The sequence below is a fragment of the Sinocyclocheilus anshuiensis genome, unplaced genomic scaffold (assembly GCF_001515605.1).
Source record: "Sinocyclocheilus anshuiensis isolate Anshui unplaced genomic scaffold, SAMN03320099.WGS_v1.1 scaffold58, whole genome shotgun sequence".
NCBI lineage: Eukaryota > Metazoa > Chordata > Actinopteri > Cypriniformes > Cyprinidae > Sinocyclocheilus > Sinocyclocheilus anshuiensis.
Window position 1 is genome coordinate 2,745,603 of NW_015547688.1, and position 14,751 is coordinate 2,760,353.

The 14,751-nt window shown below is 38.2% G+C and overlaps 1 protein-coding gene across 4 annotated transcripts in view; it reads left to right on the forward strand.

The window, feature by feature from the left end:
* LOC107703405 (protein sidekick-1-like) overlaps nucleotides 1–14,751 on the forward strand; it is a 334,600-nt gene that overhangs the window by 15,822 nt on the left and 304,027 nt on the right. Inside the window, exon 1 of one of the 4 annotated variants that reach the window (XM_016506022.1) lies at nucleotides 542–681. The exons of the other annotated variants lie outside the window; for them this stretch is intronic. The gene's annotated coding sequence lies outside the window, so the exon portion shown is untranslated. Of the gene's footprint in view, nucleotides 1–541; nucleotides 682–14,751 lie in introns of those variants that run through there. 4 annotated transcript variants of the gene reach the window in all.

Below are 14,751 nucleotides of genomic sequence, written 5' to 3' on the forward strand. Positions count from 1 at the left end.
CTGAGCTAAACTTATACTTAGCCTCCAACTCACACACTGGCGAGTAAAATCTGAGAATTTATTAGCCATTGGCTAATATTAGACATCATTTAGTCGCCCAGAGTGAAGATTTAGTCGCATATGCGAGTGATTTACTCGCAATGTAGAGGGTTGAGCAGATTTCCTTCATGAAAGAAACCATTTTGTGCAGCATTGCTGATAAGTAGGTCACCTGAAATGTGATTAGACACTAGACACACGTGAAGAGCAGCATGGGAACCAGATTTTGGTTTCACAATAACAGTTGTTATCAGTTGAAGTTTCTCAGTGGGCCACAAGAGCAAAAGTTCAGTCAAGCCAAAGCAGGAAACACGTGTTGAAATGAGTCGCACCGCCACTATGCAGATATTGGCACGATTACATTCGAAAGCGAATTTGCGCAGAAAGCCACTTTAATCGCTGAAATCGTAAAAACGCAGGACCACCTATTAGCACGAGCTCTCAAACTCTTATTTGAAAAGAAAGGCTGTGAATATGGGCTCAATCTCCTGCCAAATGGCTTCGTATAGAGTGGAATAATTTTTTTCACACACTCAGCATTTCTTCTCACTGCTGGATCGTTGTCATGTAGTCTTTACTTTTTAATATATGACCGCAGGACTCCATAGGCAATCTGTCATCAGAATCAGGTGAAATGATGAGGTAATTTACATTTCTTCACTCCTTCTATGCAAACACGCGCCGTGCCTTGAATGTCATCATGAGTGGAAGCGGATTTGCTTATGATTTGCACAGATGATGCTGCGGTGTTATTGAAACCGAAACCGCTTGAGCTTCTCAACTTAACTTGTGCGTCAGTGAAAAATGATGTCCATTATAAAAGGAAAAATATTTTAAAACTTTAAAAAACTGAAAAAATTAAAAAAAACTTTTATACCATTTTCAAGAAAATGTCACTATGACTGTAAAATTAATAGCAATTTTTATTTACACCTTAAATTCATGTGAGTGTACGTATCTTAATCAATATATTTATTTTCCCATTAATTATTAATTTATAAATATCAATAAATTTTCCAATTTTATAGCCTGAACTAAAGCTATAATAATAATAATAATAATAATAATAATGATAGTAGATTATGCTGAAATTTACTTAATTTTCTTTTCCTCATTATGATATCAGGACAATTATCCCCCCCAGAAATTAAAAAATGACTTCAGAAATTAATTCAGAAATTTATTTTTCCATGCTTATCATAGGCAAGCTTTCATAGATGCCATTAGGTGTATGTGCACACACACACACACACACACACACACACACACCAATTTTCACTAATTGCTAATTGCTATAAATAGTTACAAGTAACACATTGAGTTAAAAAAAGAATCTTTAAAATCTTTCTTTCTTGCAAAACATACTCCAGTAATTACAAATATTTTTTTACAGGGTATAAATTTAATTTAGCCTATGTACTTTTTAAAAATAATTTAATAGATGCAATAAAACAAAAACAAAAAACAAGAACGAAAAATGCCATTGATCCTTGTACATAATGTGAGAATGTGCAATACGGTGCAATATTTATAATCATAAAAGTGAACATGACTTTGCGTAATGATTTCTGTATGACTTGAATTAACTTGTTTGTTAATGAATGTTTTCTATAGATGTGCTGCATTTGTTTTGCCATCTTATGCACAGGCTGCACAACAATGTGGGCATATTGATTGAACATTTAGCCGATGTTTTCAGTATGCATACAGCATGCCATGGGATTGGCATCTCTCAGATGCATTGGAGATGTAGATGAAGTCGACTCCATTATGGTCTTTTTATGCTTCATTAGTTAAATTCAGGACTTGCACAAACAAATACTGATGTACTTTTCCCATGTGCTTTTCTCTGCAAAAGAAGCTTTTTATTTTATTTTGCCTGACTGTATTGTAGTTCTCATATAAAAAACATCAAGGCTGATAAACCCGGTTGTCCTTTCAGACTAAGTTCCTGAAATTAACCCCTCAGAGGATGCTGGTGGGTTTATGGGTAAGCATTTACATACACTCAAAGCTGAATATTTTCAGTAAAAAGCTGAGCCGTCTGTGCCCCGAGACCATAAATTTGATTTCAACATGCCTCATCTTGTGTAATAGTTTTGAGAGGAAACAAACATTTTTGCAAGCATGTGATCCATGAAATTCCTTGATTTTCCATTATGTATGTGCGTATGCGGCGACCGATGTTGAATGCTGTAGGATGTAAGAGGCAGCCTGTGTGCTCTGCTGTGGCAGGGCAATAGGAAAATGAGCGCGGTAGGTCGTGGGGGGTGAGGAGGGCGTGTGACTCTGCCAGCTGTGGTGACCACTGGGGCACATGGTGCCAGGTGGTTGATTTGCGCCGAGTGCACCAGTTTCTAACAGCTTGACCCCAACCCCATGACATCATGCTCCCTATTGATGACTGTGCGGGACTGCACTCACATTTAATTATGTTGATTTAAATGAACTTTTTGCCAGTGCTCCACCTACTGCCTTCTAAGGGAGCGTCTCAACTGAAATTGACCCATGTAAGTGAGTGAGTTGGAGCGGTTGTGTATAGTGCTCGACACACAGGAGATTCGACTTGAAATTGATTTTAATAAAGGTAATATGGAACAAATACTGTAATAAGAAAAATAAATGAATACTTTATTCAGCAAGGGTGCATTAAATTGATCAAAAGTGACAGTAAAGACATGTATAATGTTTCAAAAGATGTATACTTTAAATGTTCTTTTGAACTTTCAGTTTATAAAAGATTTATAAAAGATTCCTAAAGAAATCACAGTTTCCACAAAAATATTAAACAGCTCAACCATTTTCAATATAAGAAATTTCTTGAGTAGCAAATCAGAATATTAAAATATTTTCTAAAGGATCATGTGACACTGAAGACTGGGGTAATTACTGCTGGAAATTCAGTTTTACCTTCGCAGGAATAAATAACATTTTAAAATATATTAAAATATAACAATAATTTGTAATAATATTTTACAATATTACTGTTTTAGCTGTATTTTAAATCAAATAGATGCAGCCAATCCCAGATTTTTTAAAGCTAGTATAGATGCCAAAATCAATATTTTTTAATCATTTTTATGATTTAATATTGTAACCTAATTATTTTTAACTCTTTTTATTAATACCTTTAACTATTAAACAAATTATAAGTACACACTGACATTTACAGTAAAATAGATTTTAGGTTTTACAGACTTAACTTGAACTATAATAAAAAATGTATTTCTTTAACTGGTATAATGTTAATATTAAAGTACTAATATTTGTTTTGTACCATTGTAATACACTGATAACTACCAAAAGCAGGTGGTGATAAGAAAGTCACATGATGATGAATCAAAGCTCATCACAAGCAGCTTTTGCACAAGCTGAGGAGGAAAATACTAATATATAGAAGCATTATATATAGAACACTAAACACTATTATGGTTACACACATGATACCGAAATAATGCAATAAACATTAATTTAACAACATTAGATGTAAGATAAAACCCTAATGTAGACAACTGCTAAGAAAAACTAAGAAGAAACAGTTATTTCAATTAAAAAACATCAATTGTGAAGTGTCATGCAGGGAATTCTGGGAGTGTCAATTTATGTTTTTTCACGGTAAATTATTCAATGTCTTGTTTCTTTTCACTTCCAAAACTGTAATTTAAACAGTATTTTACTGTAAAATTAAATTACGTTCATTAAATAATTTTTTTCTGTTGCATTTCTCACTGAAGCAGTTGTCTCATTGCCTCAAAATACTGCCCATGTTGGCATCTCACTAGGTTTTGAAGCAGAGCACATGATTTAACTCCTAATACTTCAGTAGGCGTATTCTGTGAGGTCATTATGATCATCTTTATGTCTCTACAACTCATCCTGATGGATCCTTGATTTGGAGCGATGTGCCAGTACGAGATTGTTGACCGAAATGTCAGAGGATAGTGAGATGTCAGTTGATGAACCATTTCTAATTCGAAGTTCCCACTATAAGCGCACACTTATTGGCAAGGCCATGATAATCAGGTTAATCATGGCTGTGGAAGATGTAATTGTTCTTGTAATGTGGAGAAATAGCTAGTGGCTGCTCGCTCTCGTGTCTGCGTCGTTGGGTAATCCGCTCCTCGATAATACCGGAGGCTGTCGGATCCACACCATTTAAATGTTAACATCCATGTCCCTTAAATATTACCATAAACATTTCTGCAGCCTAATTGATCTTCAGTAATTGTGGGTGCAAATGGGCAACATTCATCTGAATTACTGTGCTTCGCTGCTCTTTTATGGCACATATAGATTGCAGACTGTTTACTCTTATCATCCCATGCAACGAATGCATATGAATGACAATGAACATGGCTGAATGAATGCACATGGTTGTTCAATGATAGTATGATTGTTGTTCAGATGCAATCAGCATGTGCTTTTACCCCATAGGCAGCAGGACAAATTGTGATTGGGCAGATTACTGCAGGTTTTATTGAAATCCAACAAAGCCAACATCTTTGATTGTGTATGATGCATGATGAAGTGCTTATTAAGATGCATTATCAGACAAATGAAATGCAAATCTGCACTCTCACTGGGCCATTTTTGACTCTTGACATAAAGACACAACACTTTCCCAGAGCAAGCCAAGTTTATTTCACAATCATCAGCACAATGAAAGCAGCGACGACAGGACCTTGACAAAAAAAACTATATATGATAGACACACATTCCTTAAAGCACTCAAGGGGCATTTTACTGCCAATCGTGGACAAAAGAGCAATCTAGCTGACGTTTGCATCATATAAACCTACAAAGTATTGCTTCAAGCATTTGAATTAGTTTCTGCAGTTCTCAGCCAAGAAATGAGCCTGTGTGCCACCAATGATTAACAACACTACTTGTGTGGAATGGTGATTTGGTGATTCAAATTCAAAAACACCCATTATGCTGTCTTAATGATGTTGTTGTTGTCAGGGGCAATGAATCTTGGGTGATGAGATTGTGTTTGCATGCTTTTTCAGGTTCCCTGGCTTCTACTGTCTTTATCAGATGTGTGTGTGTGGGAGGGTCAAGCCGTAGTTTCTAATAATGGAGCTGGTGGTCTACATTTGTAGGTTTAGATTCTGACTCACATTTAGATTCTGTGAATCCAGTGACTGCAGGTGGTACAGTGGTTCTCAATTGGTTTTGCTTTAGAATGCAGATTTTACATGGGATTAACCTGTAACTAGGGATATGCCGGTATCAAATTTTCATGTTGCGATTAATTGCTAATGCTTTTATCATGGTATACGGTATTATCACGGTATTGAAATGTAGTTTTAAAAAAGTGCTGTCATAATACAGTATAACAGGTTTAATAACTTTTTTCTTATAACAAAAATAACTGAACATTTAAATGCAATAAAGCAATACAGAAAAATTTATAATTTCTTCTGTTGAACACAAAATAAAATATTTTGAAAAATGTTGAAAACCAGACAGTCGATGATAGCTGTTGACTTCCATAGTATTTTTTTCCATACTATGGAAATCAATGGCTACCGTCAACTGTCTGATTACAAACATACTTAAAAATATCCCCTTTTGTGCTCTACAGATCAAAGAAACTTCCACAGGTTTGGAACAAGGTTTGGAGTCTGTGGTCAAGTTTGAGTACAAGTTTGAGTGCATCCGAATCGGAGTTCATTCATAATTGAATGCTTTGGGAAAGCCCCCGGCGAGACCACATTCTGAAGCATGTGTTCAATCAGTCCAATGGAGAAGTGAGACGTCACGAGCGGGGTGACGTGAGCATCCAGGAAGCATAAAGGCGCATCCGGCAAATACACATGTTAGCTTCTGCGGAAGCGAGCACCTGCAGGGATGCAGGGAGTATGGAAGGGAGACGCAGCATTTCGTTCCCTTCAGGGAACCATAGTTACATACGCAACCTTCAGGAACTCGAGCTGTGTCGAACGCTTTGGGAACGAGAATACCCACTGCTCCATACGAGCAAGTCCCTGTCTGATGTGTGTCTGGCAAGCACATCAAGACGAGATAACTTAGGACCCCCGGGGGTGGTGTCAGGTTCAAATTGTAAAACCGGACAAATGTGTGCGAAGAGGACCAGCCCGCCGCAGCGCAAATATCCTGGAGGGCCATGCCCACTGATAAGGCCTTGCAGGCTGCCATACTCCGGACCGCCCCCATCGGTGACAGGAGGCCAGAGGACTCGTAGGTCAGTGTGATGGTCTCAACCACCCACCGACTCATGGTTTGCTTGGTCGCTGGAACCCCTTTCTTAGGCGGACCGAAGCAAACGAATAACTGATCTGCCTTACGCCACTGGGCAGCTCTGTGGATGTAAGCGTTTACCATTAATCACAGAACCGGCTTTACTGACGAGATCCACATGACAATCGCATGCAATTAATCGTGCAGCCCTAATACACAGACACACATACACAGACGCGCTCGCTGAAGAGCAGAAGCTAACATGTGCGTTTGCCGGATGCGCCTTTATGCTTTACCCCGCTTGTGACGTCTCGCTTCTCCATTGGACTGATTACACACATGCTTCAGAACGTGGTCTCGCCGGGGGCATTCACAAAGCTTTCGATGCAACTCAAGTTTCTGAAGGGTAACCAAAGTGTACTTTGGCCTTAAGATGTAAGTAAAAGTTTATAAGCCTATGTACTTTGCTATCCTAAACAAATATTTGCATGGGGGCATTAGGCCTGTCGCAATAATCAATATATCGACTTATCGTGCAATATATGTACATGACCTCAATAATTTTTGGTGACGCAATATATCGCCCATTATATTTACTTAAATTTAGGGGTCTGTGCCTTTGTGCATACGGCCATCTGACTGCTAAGTAGGGATTGTGTTTTTCAGCAATACAGTGCACCCTTAATTTACAGAGATTTACAGAGAGTCTGGGAAAAATCTATAGATGGAAAATTCTCCAGACAAATTCTTTGTGCATTTCTCTTTTTTTCTACTTGTTACTTTGCACTTTTTGTTAGAAAATGTTTATTTAGTATTTATTCAGTTTTTTTTAAGGTATCTAATATTTTGATACTTAATTTCCATGATCTAAATATTTTTAAAAATGTAAAGTTTGTTGTGCTTGGGAAGTGTGTAGGCCTTCTTGCATTATTATGCTGTTACATTATGATTATATATTCAGTGGCATAAAATGGTCTTTAAAATGACAATAATATCGCTTATCGCAATTATTTCTGGGGCAATATATCGCACAACAAAAAGTTGTTATCGTGACAGGACTAGGGGGCATTTTGTTATTATTAGTGTTTAGCAAGTCAGCCATTGTTTTCCTTGCTGTCTGTGACCCCGTTAGAGCAGATGCTGCCTTCAAGTGAATGTGGGAAGCTGGTATCTCTGAATTGTGCATTTACGACATGTCCCCGCATTCAAGTTAGAAACAGAACACAAAAGTAGCCCAAATGACTACATTGAATTCAAAATAACGAAAATGATGACTTTTTTATCACGTACATGGTGTCATAACTAAAAGTATTACGTAAAATAAACTGTAAAAGTTGAGTGATTAACTTTACACCGTTCACTACATACTTGCTTTCCACTCGCTGATCTCTATAGAGTATAGATATATTATATCATAGATCAGTGTTTATATCTTGTTTCAAATCGACATTCTCCTTCCAACTCGGCCATTGGTGTATCATCTGGAATTCTGAGTTTGCAACTTGTAAGTGCTTGTTCATTCATGTGCTCAGAACTCATAATTACAACATTTCCAACTCCATTTGAAGGGCACAAGAATTGCAGTTGTGAACTAACAGTTAAGAATAGACCTGTGTGAAGCGAAGAAAGTTTCTCTGCACTGGCTTGAATTATGCGACTGCTCTCCAACTTTTTTTAGTCTCTCTAAATTAGTCTCTATTGTACATCACAACCAAGATAATTTTCCATTGTGATTGAGCACACAAGGCATCACGGACAAAAGCCAGAACTTTCATTAATTCTTAAATTAGGAGCAGTACAGATTTTCCAACTTGGGTTTGTCAGGTTTTCAGATGAGTAGAAGAGGGAACAATAGGCAGATTGTCTCTCTCTTCCACCTCAGTATGTTCAGTGAAACGAATATCTGCAGCTCAAGGGCCCAACGGAGGCTGCGTTAAATGGACCATCGTCTTTATTTGATTAGGGAGTCAAGTAATATCTTGGTTGTCTTTTAGCATGTTGGTAAATTGTTATTTTCAGACACATCCAGTGACCTCAGTCAAGTGTTTTTTACTCTAGCGCTCTCCCTTTCAACCAAGATTAAATTCATCTCCTGATAAAAGACCAGGATATGGCTGCAACCCCTCGTGCTTCAAAATCAACAGCTCTTGAGCAGAGGTTGCAGCTGTCTGTTAGCTTTGGTATCTCCCTTCCACTTTTCTCCCATGGACGCTGGTAAAGCGGGCAGCGTGATCTTGCTCGGTGAGAAGTGAGTGATGAAAAGGAGAGGACATGTAGAATGTGAGAGGTGACACATCTGATAACCTATAAATAGGGCGTCTGAGAGCTGGAGCTAGCGGGCACATGCTGAGGTGAGTGCATTTCGAGAGAAAGAGAGAAACAAACAGTAGGATGGGGCTTCTCGTGCTGATATCCTTTGGGACACCCTGGTCACATTTGTCTCAATCAACAGTCATTCTCCAGTAGACCAGTTGGTCTCATGAGAAACCGAACCACCGAGTGAATCAAGCTCTTGTTGGTTACAGTAAATGTGTTTGGCAAAGGAGGGTGGAGATGTTGCTTTACCACATTGTGATGGTTTTATGGACCTCACTGTCCAGCTGTCACAAGATGGCCTTCATACAAAATTATAGAGACACATAATGTTATTGCCATTTAGACAGCCGTATTTTATCCGGCTGTGGTGAGCCCGACGTAATCCGGAGAAACCGAGCTGTCGCAGTGCCAGAAGCCAGATATTGTGGCTTTAGATTGTCAGACTTTCTCAAAGTAATCATAGCCAGAAGCTTGTGTAGCTGAAGAGGAGGGTTATTATGGTTTCGTCTGTGGTCTTGATAAATAGGTGCTGTTTCGGTGGGAGCGAAGAACGGTCCTTTGTGAAGTTGAAGCGCAATTAAAGAAAAGATGGTAGTAAAAAGTGTATAAGAGCGGAGAAAAGGCCAGTTCCTGCATCCATTGTCGCCAATGGGAGATTGGCGGTGCCATTGAGGATCTCAGACACTTTTGGTAGTGAAGAGCGTTTTTCATTGGTCAGATATATTTAATTGATGCAAATAGCCACACTAACCTGCGTCCCTTTTCGTAAGAGTAAGCCTTGCTTTTGAAATGAGAGAGAAAAGAGTTTGAACCCTTGACCTCGTCTCCGTTAGATGGATTCTGGTTATTCTGCCCAGGTGGGGAATAAAAGGAAAAGTGACACAAGCGCATAGTACAGGAACTTGACAGTCCCAATTCTAAGAGGCTTACCATATTTTATCACAGGTCTTTCAAATACTCCCTTAGCTTTCCTCTGGAAATACAGCTCAAGCTTCAGTTTGACCGTCACTTACCTCTCTGTACTGATACTGCAGGGCTCAACAATAAGGATGGCCTGCTGGCCTGGGGCCAGTGTGAGAGCGTCTCGGACCAGTTGATGGAACTTGCTCTTGTAGGTCAGTGCTGTATTGCAACAGCCATCTATCTGGCTAAACGACTTTAGGTTTTGTTGAAAATCACAAAAGCATCAGTAAGAATTTATTTATTAATTTTTTGTATTGTTTGCAATTGTTATGCTGGTTTGTAGTTCATCAATTTTAATTAAATTTTATTATGCATTTAATTAAATCTATATAATTAGTTTGTTTTAGATTGAAGATTTTTTTTTACTTTTTGTACAGTACATTTTATTTTTTGTAAAAAAAAAATGTTATTTAATGAAAAACAAAAACAAAAAACTATTATTTAAAACACAAATGTATAGATACTCATGGTGAGGCCAATGAAAATGTCAGAAAAAATTTAGAAAATCTGCAGAAACAAAAGAAGTCCTTATTGTTGAGCCCTGCATACTATGAGACAATATCACGTGTGTTAAAGTTGTTTTATGTAATCTTCACTTGCTCTTTCTCGAAAGCCATAATGAAAAGGTCATTCAAGTCCCGTGTGAACTCTGCGGGCAACTTTATACATTCAGCTGAGAGCTGAAAAGCTACAAGAAAAGGCCAGAATGTTTGCTTTGGGTATTGTCTTTTCTTTTGAAATAGTAGGCAGCCCATAGCGGTTACAGATACTGCTACCCTTTATCTAGAACAGATAGACATCAGTGATGTGTCCCAGATGCTAACTACATGTCTATATAAGCCCCTTGCATTTTTAAACCAAATAAAAAAATAAATATGCATTTGGAAAGCTGTATTCCCAACATGTTTTGGGTGTAATTTAGTGTTTAATTAGGATAAACCACTATTTGTAATTATTAAGTCTGATCTAGATCTAAGACATCTGAGGCAAGACTCCCCAGATTACTCAAAGTCTGTGCGAGCTTTTTCCCACTGGCAGAAATGAATTACTTGAAAGACTTTGAGTTCACCGTTGTAATCGCAATGTTAAATGTTCCCTGTGATTAAATCAAATGCTTGTGAAGCTCCGATACTTCATAGACCCGCAATAGAGTGCATGGCCTGCAGTCAGACTACAACTCTTGGGAGCGTACTGCATTGACATTACTTGTTTGTCTCGAAGGCACCTGGTCTAAAAGTAGAAACTAATTGACAGGGGTGTCTGCAACCTTGCCTTTGGCTGGCTCAAGTGCACTATGTGGAAGCCTGCAACCATTCTGAGCGAGGTAATTAATCTACTGCTATTGAAGCTTGTTTTTACACTCCCCTTGTCTTCAAATTGTTATAAAAGGGAGAAAAAGTATTTGGGCCTTTCAGGGACTTGCTTAATTGCTCACATGTTTTACACCTCCACATTGCCGCTAACTAGGGAATTGGGTCATCAATAAAATCTTAATGAGTTCAGAATGGATTATTCAACTTTGATTATTATAGATTTATCCTTTAGTCCATCAATTAGAAGTGAGCGATTTACCAGTTGAAACGATTTAATGGTAGACATTTTCTGTTGCAGTTATTCGAAATACTGCTATAGCGTAGGGGATGGCCATCACTTTGCATTCAGAGAGAAAATGAGCAAGAGCTTGTTAAAAAATGGTTTGTGGTGTGGAACTGACCCTCTGTTAAGGTCCACTTCCCTGTTACTGTTGCTAATGCAGTCAAACTTTTTCAAATGAGAGAAACATTTCACATTTAGTGAATTTCCTCATGAATTGTTATCTGTATTAACCATGCATTTACATATAGCAATTGTATTTAGTCTTCAAAAAGGCTTTAAAACCGGATGGTTCCTTGCGCAATATTCTATAATATGACATTATAAAAACATTTTTATTATAGTGCATTATTTGTAAACAAATACCTTTTAAAGTTTACATTATATAATCAGCTCTATAGGTATTGCTTTTCTGACATAGTAAACTTGCTCGGTAGCTCCCCTGGTATAGCACTTGCATTTAGGTAGAGTCCCGTGAAATACAAGCCATGAAAAAAGACCTCAAAGACTTCTAAACAAGCTAAAAGGGCATGGTTGCTTCAGCAGATTTTTATCTTCTGTTTTTATCTTCGTTACTTTTGTTAACATAATCAACTAGTGTAGGTGGTATGTTATTTGCAAACATGATAGAGTATTAACCTTTTATCGCCACTCAACAGATATTTCATTTCTGCCATAATGCACACAACAACCAACATATAAAATGTTGCCAGATTATTGTTCATCTGGTTTGGATAAAACTGATCACGCTTTTAGCACCACAAACGTGTAAGCAGCAACATAGGGCTGGTCCGAATACCATTTTTTGAGCTTCGAAGCTTTGGTAGTAATCAACACCGAATATCAACACGCGGGCAGGGCTTATATGCTCCGAGAACGGACACTGCACTAGTGATACAAAACACACAGGTCTGTTAAGAGCAATACTTTTAATAAGGTAGCCTAACATTTTTCTAACAAACAAATCACTCACAAATCAGAAATTAGCAGCACAGTAATTATTGACACCATAAAGGGTAGGCTATTTAAATAAAAGAAGAACGAAAAATAAATGAACGAACTTCAACGATCTGTAATAAATAAAGAACACGGTAGCATACTTTCAATAACAGCATCACACATTTTAATTAACGAACAGTTTAAATAAAATTAAATGAACTCCCTTAAATAGAATAAAACAAACTGTAATAGGCTAAATAGAACAAGATAACTGGGGATGTACCTATAGACAAATTATTATTAGGCTGGGCTACTGTACTTTTTTTTTTATGACTGCCGTATTCGCAAGTATTTTCCAAGCAAATTAAGTGCACGTTTTTATCATGTGTAAAATTACTGATTAACATGGCGGATAAAAGCAGCTCGTTTTTTTACACCAACAATATACTATAGGCGTACTACTTAAAGAACTCAGGTGATTTTTTAAACTTGATGTGCTGCTGTGGTAGGCCAGTTTCAAATCGTATATTTGGCACACTGCCTTTGTCTTGAAGACGTATCGTAGTATCGCGCTACAGCGCACATTCTATCAGCTGCAGGTCTGGCACATCCGTCTCAATATAGCAGGGTTCCTCAATAGGCGGCCCGTGGGCCACATCCGGCCCGTGAGAGAAAAAAGTTTGGCCCACGGTAAGGTACTCGGTACCACCGGTACTTAAGAAAACCTGGTCACGTAACGTTTTCATTTTTTTAGTACCGACTTGGTACCGAAATACCGGGTCTTTTGACAACACTAGTCACAACAGACATGTTTTCTGTTGAGCCTGGATTGTGAACATGTGTATACCATAGCATGATACCACAGCATTAGCAAACGATTCTTCTGTTCTTTATAGAAATGTACTGTATGGTGTGCAAATCCTTTTGTACGCTCTGAGTCACATATGCTCTTGGTGAATAGATATATACCATGACTAAAGACTTACCTGAAGGCGACTAGATTATTTTACCTACATTTTTCAATTTTCTATTTATCATTCAAGTGGAATGAATCCAAACTTGCTGAGCAATGAATTCACAGCACGGCAACTGATATCATGGCTTTAGGAGAAATGAAAAGGGAATACATTTACATTTACATTTAGTCATTTAGCAGACGCTTTTATCCAAAGCGACTTACAATTGGGGGAGGTGATATTCTTTCATCCATGCCGAGATGTCCGCCAGGCAGCCTGAGATCCGTGCAGCTACCGTTAGATCATCTGGTTGAAATGAAAGATAGAGCTGTGTGTCATCAGCATAGCAATGGTAGGAGAAGCCATGTGCCTGTATGATGGGACCCAGTGATGTTGTGTATATGGAGAAGAGGAGGGGTCCAAGAACTGATCCCTGAGGAACCCCAATCTGAGGCTGAGGCTGAATAGGCTGAGGACACGGATACAGACATATTGTATGGGAGGAGGCACTGTAGATTGCGAGCATCTCACTGAAAAAGCCTGCAGGCAGGAGCAGAAATGCAAGGCGGTGAAAATCATTCATTGTTTGTGCTGTTATCATCTCTACATGTTGTGAACATAATGCTGTTGTATCGGGAAAGGTTTTTGCTGGTCAGCAGCAACAGTAGGGAGTCTTCATGGAAGTCTTCTCACATTGTGTTTATGGCCTTGTGCAGTCGTGTGTAGCAACAAACTCTTCTGTAACAATAGGTTTGTTTGAGATGCCAAACACCCCGTCTTGAATGTACTCCACAGTAGGTGGTTGCAGTCAGGGAGGAGTCAAATATGAGCTGTCAACTCAAAATATGAGCTGTCAACTCAACTCAAAGTGGAATAGAAATCTGTGCAAACAATAGCAGTTCCAATAGCATGGAAGTGGATTTTAAATACTTGTAGATGAAGATAATGAACGAGATATACAATGTGCCTGTTGTGTCATAGATGTTTTGTTAATCAATTTATAGAAATAAAAACACATTTTCAAAATTATAAAGTTTTTATTTGTTGCACCTAGTGACACCTAGTGGTGCGGAGGTAGTTTATTTGCCAATTTTTGGACCTTTTTCACATACTGATGCATTTCCGCAGTAATTATCATCATAAATTATAACATTTTGTGTTTTATTACTCTGACAAAAAATAGCGAACACTTCCAGTGTTCTAATTTAAAACTACACTTTAAAAAAGGCCACCTACTTTCATTAAAAAACCTAAGTTTAGTTGCTGCCTTAAATTTTTCAGTATAATCAAATCGGCTGTACAATAGGCTTGCCGCGATAGACGGTGCTGACGGTGATACCGGTGTTAAGCCGCAACACCGGTTACGTCACTTGCCCACCGCGTCACCGACCCCCACCGTCGTTTTGATTTTTTATAGTAATAAAAATAATTTAGTTCAGTAAAAGAACAGACACTACAATTAAAAACTGAACGCGGCTGCTCAATGCAGCGTGCCGAACGACAGTCGCATCACAGATCAGATTTAATTTATCCAGTGAGGAGAGTGAGTCCAGCTGACTGACAAGAAGAGTGAGGTGAGGTGAGACAGACAAGACGATGGCGGATGATTTAGTTTCGAAACGAGATGCAAAAGCGCCTGTTTGGCAATATTTTGGATTTTGATTTGGATTTGCCGTTTATCTAAGGTGATTTTGGAAGTTTTTTTTAAACATTCGTTTCTTATTTAATTGGTTCCACATTG